The sequence below is a fragment of the Petromyzon marinus genome, unplaced genomic scaffold (genome assembly GCF_048934315.1).
Source record: "Petromyzon marinus isolate PM22_M1 ecotype Great Lakes invasive population unplaced genomic scaffold, UKy_Petmar_22M1.pri1.0 PM_Scaffold_337, whole genome shotgun sequence".
NCBI lineage: Eukaryota > Metazoa > Chordata > Hyperoartia > Petromyzontiformes > Petromyzontidae > Petromyzon > Petromyzon marinus.
Window position 1 is genome coordinate 7,266 of NW_027423321.1, and position 7,735 is coordinate 15,000.

Sequence of the window (7,735 nt, forward strand, 5' to 3'; positions counted from 1 at the left end):
GTGGTTGAGTGAGTGGGTGAGTGGGTGAGTGAGTGGGTGAGTGGGTGGGTGGATGAGTGGGTGAGTGAGTGGGTGAGTTAGTGGGTGAGTGGGTGAGTGGGTGAGTGAGTGAGTGAGTGGGTGGTTGAGTGAGTGAGTGTGTGGGTGGTTGAGTGGGTGGGTGGGTGAGTGGATGAGTGGGTGGGTGAGTGAGTGAGTGGGTGTGTGGGTGGGTGGGTGTGTGGGTGGGTGTGTGGGTGGGTGGGTGTGTGGGTGGGTGGGTGAGTGGGTGAGTGAGTGGGTGAGTGTGGGTGGGTGAGTGAGTGAGTGAGTGGGTGGTTGAGTGAGTGGGTGTGTGAGTGAGTGGGTGAGTGAGTGTGTGAGTGGGTGGGTGAGTGAGTGGGTGTGTGGGTGTGTGGGTGAGTGGGTGAGTGGGTGAGTGGGTGAGTGGGTGGGTGGGTGAGTGAGGAGTGGGTGTGTGGGTGAGTGAGTGGGTGAGTGAGTGAGTGGGTGAGTGAGTGGGTGAGTGGGTGGGTGAGTGGGTGGGTGAGTGGGTGAGTGGGTGGGTGAGTGGGTGGGTGAGTGAGTGGGTGAGTGAGTGAGTGGTTGGGTGAGTGAGTGGGTGGGTGGGTGAGTGGGTGAGTGGGTGAGTGAGTGAGTGGGTGTGTGGGTGGTTGAGTGAGTGAGTGGGTGAGTTGGGTGGGTGAGTGAGTGGGTGAGTGAGTGAGTGGGTGAGTTAGTGGGTGAGTGGGTGAGTGGGTGAGTGGGTGAGTGGGTGAGTGAGTGGGTGAGTGAGTGGGTGAGTGGGTGAGTGAGTGAGTGAGTGGGTGAGTGAGTGGGTGAGTGAGTGAGTGGGTGGTTGAGTGGGTGGGTGGGTGAGTGGATGATTGAGTGGGTGAGTGGGTGGTTGAGTGAGTGAGTGGGTGGTTGAGTGAGTGGGTGTGTGGGTGTGTGGGTGTGTGGGTGTTGAGTGGGTGAGTGATGGAGTGGGTGGGTGAGTGGGTGGGTGGTGGGTGGAGATCACAGCACATGAAAGGGCCTCTGTCCTGTCTCGCGCTGGGCACACACGGGGCTAGGCTAGCCACTGCGTCTCAGAAGGTGAGTGAGTGGGTGGTGAGTGGGTGAGTGGGTGAGTGGGTGGTGAGTGAGTGGGTGGGTGAGTGAGTGGGTGGGTGAGTGGGTGAGTGGGTGGTGAGTGAGTGGGTGAGTGAGTGGGTGGTGAGTGGGTGGGTGAGTGGGTGAGTGGGTGGGTGAGTGAGTGGGTGAGTGAGTGGGTGGTTGGGTGAGTGAGTGGGTGGGTGAGTGAGTGAATGAGTGGGTGAGTGAATGGGTGAGTGGGTGGTTGAGTGGGTGGGTGGGTGGGTGAGAGAGTGAGTGGGTGGGTGGGTGTGTGGGTGGGTGTGTGGGTGGGTGGGTGAGTGAGTGGGTGAGTGAGTGAGTGGGTGGGTGGTTGAGTGAGTGAGTGAGTGGGTGGTTGAGTGAGTGGGTGGTTGAATGGGTGAGTGAGTGGGTGAGTGAGTGAGTGGTTGAGTGGGTGAGTGAGTGGGTGAGTGAGTGAGTGGGTGAGTGAGTGAGTGGGTGAGTGAGTGGGTGGGTGAGTGGGTGAGTGGGTGAGTGGGTGAGTGGGTGAGTGGGTGAGTGGGTGGGTGAGTGGGTGGGTGAGTGGGTGGGTGAGTGGGTGGAGATCACAGCACATGAAGGGCCTCTGTCCTGTCTCGCACTGGGGACGCACGGGGCTAGGCTAGCCACTGTGTCTCAGAAGGTGAGTGAGTGGGTGAGTGGGTTAGTGGGTGAGTGGGTGGGTGAGTGAGTGAGTGTGTGGGTGGGTGGTTGAGTGAGTGGGTGAGTGGGTGGGTGAGTGAGTGAGTGGGTGAGTGAGTGGGTGGGTGAGTGGGTGAGTGAGTGAGTGGTTGGGTGAGTGAGTGAGTGAGTGCGTGAGTGAGTGAGTGGGTGGGTGAGTGAGTGGGTGAGTGAGTGAGTGGGTGGTTGAGTGAGTGAGTGTGTGGGTGGTTGAGTGGGTGGGTGGGTGAGTGGATGAGTGGGTGGGTGAGTGAGTGAGTGAGTGGGTGTGTGGGTGGGTGGGTGTGTGGGTGGGTGGGTGGGTGGGTGGGTGAGTGGGTGAGTGAGTGGGTGAGTGTGGGTGGGTGAGTGAGTGAGTGGGTGGTTGAGTGAGTGGGTGTGTGGGTGAGTGAGTGAGTGAGTGTGTGAGTGGGTGGGTGAGTGAGTGGGTGAGTGGGTGAGTGGGTGGGTGAGTGAGTGAGTGGGTGTGTGGGTGAGTGAGTGGGTGAGTGGGTGAGTGAGTGAGTGGGTGAGTGGGTGGGTGAGTGGGTGGGTGAGTGAGTGGGTGAGTGAGTGAGTGGTTGGGTGAGTGAGTGGGTGGGTGAGTGAGTGAGTGGGTGAGTGGGTGAGTGAGTGAGTGGGTGTGTGGGTGGTTGAGTGGGTGGTTGAGTGGGTGAGTGAGTGGGTGAGTGGGTGAGTGAGTGGGTGAGTGGGTGGGTGAGTGAGTGGGTGAGTGAGTGAGTGGGTGAGTTAGTGGGTGAGTGGGTGAGTGGGTGAGTGGGTGAGTGAGTGGGTGAGTGGGTGAGTGAGTGGGTGAGTGGGTGAGTGAGTGGGTGAGTGGGTGAGTGAGTGGGTGAGTGAGTGGGTGAGTGAGTGAGTGGGTGGTTGAGTGGGTGGGTGGGTGAGTGGATGATTGAGTGGGTGAGTGGGTGGTTGAGTGAGTGGGTGTGTGGGTGTGTGGGTGGTTGAGTGGGTGAGTGGATGAGTGGGTGGGTGAGTGGGTGGGTGAGTGGGTGGAGATCACAGCACATGAAGGGCCTCTGTCCTGTCTCGCGCTGGGCACACACGGGGCTAGGCTAGCCACTGCGTCTCAGAAGGTGAGTGAGTGGGTGGTGAGTGGGTGAGTGGGTGGTGAGTGAGTGGGTGGGTGAGTGAGTGGGTGGGTGAGTGGGTGAGTGGGTGGGTGAGTGAGTGGGTGGGTGAGTGGGAGGGTGGGTGGGTGAGTGGGTGAGTGAGTGAGTGGGTGATTGAGAGGGTGAGTGAGTGGGAGGGTGGGTGAGTGAGTGGGTGAGTGGGTGAGTGAGTGGGTGGGTGAGTGAGTGGGTGGGTGAGTGAGTGAGTGGGTGAGTGAGTGTGGGTGGGTGAGTGGGTGAGTGAGTGGGTGAGTGTGTGAGTGGGTGAGTGAGTGGGTGAGTGAGTGGGTGAGTGAGTGGCTGAGTGAGTGAGTGGATGAGTGAGTGGCTGAGTGAGTGAGTGGGTGGGTGAGTGGGTGAGTGAGTGGGTGAGTGGGTGAGTGAGTGAGTGGGTGGGTGGTTGAGTGAGTGAGTGGGTGGGTGACTGGGTGAGTGAGTGAGTGAGTGGGTGAGTGGGTGAGTGAGTGAGTGGGTGAGTGGGTGAGTGAGTGAGTGGGTGAGTGGTTGAGTGAGTGGGTGAGTGGGTGAGTGGGTGGGTGAGTGGGTGGGTGAGTGGGTGGAGATCACAGCACATGAAGGGCCTCTGTCCTGTCTCGCACTGGGGACGCACGGGGCTAGGCTAGCCACTGCGTCTCAGAAGGTGAGTGAGTGGGTGAGTGGGTTAGTGGGTGAGTGGGTGGGTGAGTGAGTGAGTGTGTGGGTGGGTGGTTGAGTGAGTGGGTGAGTGGGTGGGTGAGTGAGTGGGTGGGTGAGTGGGTGAGTGAGTGAGTGGTTGGGTGAGTGAGTGAGTGAGTGCGTGAGTGAGTGAGTGGGTGGGTGAGTGAGTGGGTGAGTGAGTGAGTGGGTGGTTGAGTGAGTGAGTGTGTGGGTGGTTGAGTGGGTGGGTGGGTGAGTGGATGAGTGGGTGGGTGAGTGAGTGAGTGGGTGGGTGGGTGTGTGGGTGGGTGGGTGTGTGGGTGGGTGGGTGAGTGGGTGAGTGAGTGGGTGAGTGTGGGTGGGTGAGTGAGTGAGTGGGTGGTTGAGTGAGTGGGTGTGTGGGTGAGTGGGTGAGTGAGTGTGTGAGTGGGTGGGTGGGTGTGTGGGTGAGTGGGTGAGTGGGTGAGTGGGTGAGTGGGTGGGTGGGTGAGTGAGTGAGTGGGTGTGTGGGTGAGTGAGTGGGTGAGTGGGTGAGTGGGTGAGTGAGTGGGTGAGTGGGTGAGTGGGTGAGTGAGTGAGTGGGTGAGTGAGTGGGTGAGTGGGTGGGTGAGTGGGTGGGTGAGTGGGTGAGTGGGTGGGTGAGTGGGTGGGTGAGTGGGTGGGTGAGTGAGTGGGTGAGTGAGTGAGTGGTTGGGTGAGTGAGTGGGTGGGTGGGTGGGTGAGTGGGTGAGTGGGTGAGTGAGTGAGTGGGTGTGTGGGTGGTTGAGTGAGTGGGTGAGTGGGTGAGTGAGTGGGTGAGTGGGTGGGTGAGTGAGTGGGTGAGTGAGTGAGTGGGTGAGTTAGTGGGTGAGTGGGTGAGTGGGTGAGTGAGTGAGTGAGTGGGTGGTTGAGTGAGTGAGTGTGTGGGTGGTTGAGTGGGTGGGTGGGTGAGTGGATGAGTGGGTGGGTGAGTGAGTGAGTGGGTGTGTGGGTGGGTGGGTGTGTGGGTGGGTGTGTGGGTGGGTGGGTGTGTGGGTGGGTGGGTGAGTGGGTGAGTGAGTGGGTGAGTGTGGGTGGGTGAGTGAGTGAGTGGGTGGTTGAGTGAGTGGGTGTGTGGGTGTGTGGGTGTGTGGGTGGTTGAGTGGGTGAGTGGATGAGTGGGTGGGTGAGTGGGTGGGTGAGTGGGTGGAGATCACAGCACATGAAGGGCCTCTGTCCTGTCTCGCGCTGGGCACACACGGGGCTAGGCTAGCCACTGCGTCTCAGAAGGTGAGTGAGTGGGTGGTGAGTGGGTGAGTGGGTGAGTGGGTGGTGAGTGAGTGGGTGGGTGAGTGAGTGGGTGGGTGAGTGGGTGAGTGGGTGGGTGAGTGAGTGGGTGAGTGAGTGGGTGGTGAGTGGGTGGGTGAGTGGGTGAGTGGGTGGGTGAGTGAGTGGGTGAGTGAGTGGGTGGTTGGGTGAGTGAGTGGGTGGGTGAGTGAGTGAATGAGTGGGTGAGTGAATGGGTGAGTGGGTGGTTGAGTGGGTGGGTGGGTGGGTGAGAGAGTGAGTGGGTGGGTGGGTGTGTGGGTGGGTGTGTGGGTGGGTGGGTGAGTGAGTGGGTGAGTGAGTGAGTGGGTGGGTGGTTGAGTGAGTGAGTGAGTGGGTGGTTGAGTGAGTGGGTGGTTGAATGGGTGAGTGAGTGGGTGAGTGGGTGAGTGAGTGAGTGGTTGAGTGGGTGAGTGAGTGGGTGAGTGAGTGAGTGGGTGAGTGAGTGAGTGGGTGAGTGAGTGGGTGGATGAGTGAGTGAGTGGCTGAGTGAGTGAGTGGGTGAGTGAGTGGGTGGCTGAGTGAGTGAGTGGGTGGTTGAGTGGGTGAGTGAGTGGTTGGGTGGGTGAGGTGGGTTGGGTGAGTGGGTGAGTGAGTGAGTGAGTGGGTGAGTGAGTGGGTGAGTGGGTAAGTGGGTGAGTGAGTGAGTGGGTGGGTGTGTGAGTGGGTGAGTGAGTGAGTGGGTGGGTGAGTGGGTGAGTGAGTGGGTGGGTGAGTGAGTGAGTGGGTGGGTGGTTGAGTGAGTGAGTGGGTGAGTGAGTGGCTGAGTGAGTGAGTGGGTGGGTGGTTGAGTGGGTGAGTGAGTGAGTGGTTGGGTGGGTGAGGTGGGTTGGGTGGGTGAGTGAGTGAGTGAGTGGGTGAGTGGGTGAGTGAGTGAGTGGGTGAGTGAGTGAGTGGGTGTGTGAGTGGGTGAGTGAGTGAGTGGGTGGGTGGGTGAGTGGGTGAGTGGGTGGGTTAGTGAGTGAGTGGGTGGGTGGGTGAGTGAGTGTGTGAGTGGCTGAGTGAGTGAGTGGGTGAGTGAGTGAGTGGCTGAGTGAGTGAGTGGGTGGTTGAGTGAGTGAGTGGGTGGGTGAGTGGGTGAGTGAGTGGGTGGGTGGTTGAGTGAGTGAGTGAGTGGGTGGGTGAGTGAGTGAGTGGGTGGGTGAGTGAGTGAGTGGGTGGTTGAGTGAGTGGGTGAGTGAGTGAGTGGGTGGGTGAGTGAATGTTTTGTGGTGGTCGTGTTTGGACGTTCAGGGGACGTTGGTGCGGGTCTTTGACACGGCCACTGGGCAACTCCTCCAGGAGCTCCGGAGAGGCTCCGGTCCAGCCACCATCTACTGGTAACCAGCACTAACTAGTATCACTAACTAGTAGCACTAACTAGCGCTAACTAGTAGCGCTAACCAGTAGCACTAACTAGTACTAACTAGTACCACTAACTAGTATCACTAACTGGCACTAACTAGCAGCGCTAACTAGTAGCACTAACTAGTACTAGTAGCACTAACTAGCACTAACTAGTACTAATTAGTAGCACTAACTTGCACTAACTAGCACTAACTAGCAGCACTAACTAGCACTAACTATCACTAACTAGTAGACTAATTAGTAGCACTAACTAGCACTAGCTAGTAGCACTAACTAGCACTAAGTAGCACTAACTAGTACCACTAACTAGTACGACTAACTAGTACGACTAACTAGTAGCACTAACTCGCACTAACTAGTAGCACTAACTAGTAGCACTAACTAGTAGCACTAACTCGCACTAACTAGTAGCACTAACTAGTAGCACTAACTAGTAGCACTAACTCGCACTAACTAGTAGCACTAACCAGTAGCACTAACTTGCACTAACTAGTAGATTAACTAGTAGCACTAACTCGCACTAACTAGTAGCACTAACTAGTAGCACTAACTCGCACTAACTAGTAGATTAACTAGTAGATTAACTAGTAGCACTAACTAGTAGCACTAACTAGTAGCACTAACTAGTAGCACTAACTAGTAGCACTAACTAGTAGCACTAACTCGCACTAAGTAGCACTAACTAGTACCACTAACTAGTAGACTAACTAGTACCACTAACTATTAGCACTAACTAGCACTAACTAGCACTAACTAGTAGCACTAACTAGTAGACTAACTAGCACTAACTAGTAGCACTAACTAGTAGACTAACTAGCACTAACTAGTAGCACTAACTAGCACTAACACTGTGTGTGTATCTGTGTGTGTACAGTGTATGTATCTGTGTGTACACTGTGTGTGTATGTATCTGTGTGTGTATCTGTATGTGTGTGTATGTGTATGTATCTGTGTGTATCTGTGTGTGTGTGTACACTGTTTGTGTGTGTGTGTACACTGTTTGTGTGTGTGTACACTGTTTGTGTGTGTACACTGTGTGTGTGTGTACACTGTGTGTGTGTACACTGTGTGTGTGTGTGTGTACACTGTGTGTGTGTGTGTGTACACTGTGTGTGTGTGTGTACACTGTGTGTGTGTGTGTACACTGTGTGTGTGTGTACACTGTGTGTGTGTCTGTGTGTGTCTGTGTGTGTGTGTGTGTACACTGTGTGTCTGTACACTGTGTGTGTGTGTACACTGTGTGTGTGTATACACTGTGTGTGTATGTGTACACTGTGTGTGTATGTGTACACTGTGTGTGTGTACACTGTGTGTGTGTACACTGTGTGTGTGTGTACACTGTGTGTGTGTACACTGTGTGTGTGTGTACACTGTGTGTGTGTACACTGTGTGTGTGTACACTGTTTGTGTGTACACTGTGTGTGTGTGTACACTGTGTGTGTGTGTACACTGTGTGTGTGTGTACACTGTGTGTGTGTGTACACTGTGTGTGTGTGTGTACACTGTGTGTGTGTGTGTACACTGTGTGTGTGTACACTGTGTATCTGTGTGTGTGTACATTGTGTGTATCTGTGTGT

At 56.2% G+C, this 7,735-nt stretch overlaps 1 long non-coding RNA gene across 8 annotated transcripts in view; it reads left to right on the top strand.

Moving 5' to 3' along the window:
- Nucleotides 1-3,510: 3,510 nt before the first annotated feature.
- Nucleotides 3,511-7,735, top strand: part of LOC142923214 (uncharacterized) — an 18,320-nt gene continuing 14,095 nt past the window's right edge. For 5 of the 8 annotated variants that reach the window (XR_012940605.1, XR_012940608.1, XR_012940609.1 and 2 more), the window contains exons 1-2: nucleotides 4,672-4,775; nucleotides 6,045-6,130. This is a non-coding gene — a long non-coding RNA (uncharacterized LOC142923214). Of the gene's footprint in view, nucleotides 3,532-4,669; nucleotides 4,776-6,044; nucleotides 6,131-7,735 lie in introns of those variants that run through there. The other 3 variants (XR_012940610.1, XR_012940612.1, XR_012940606.1) reach the window with 3 other exon arrangements.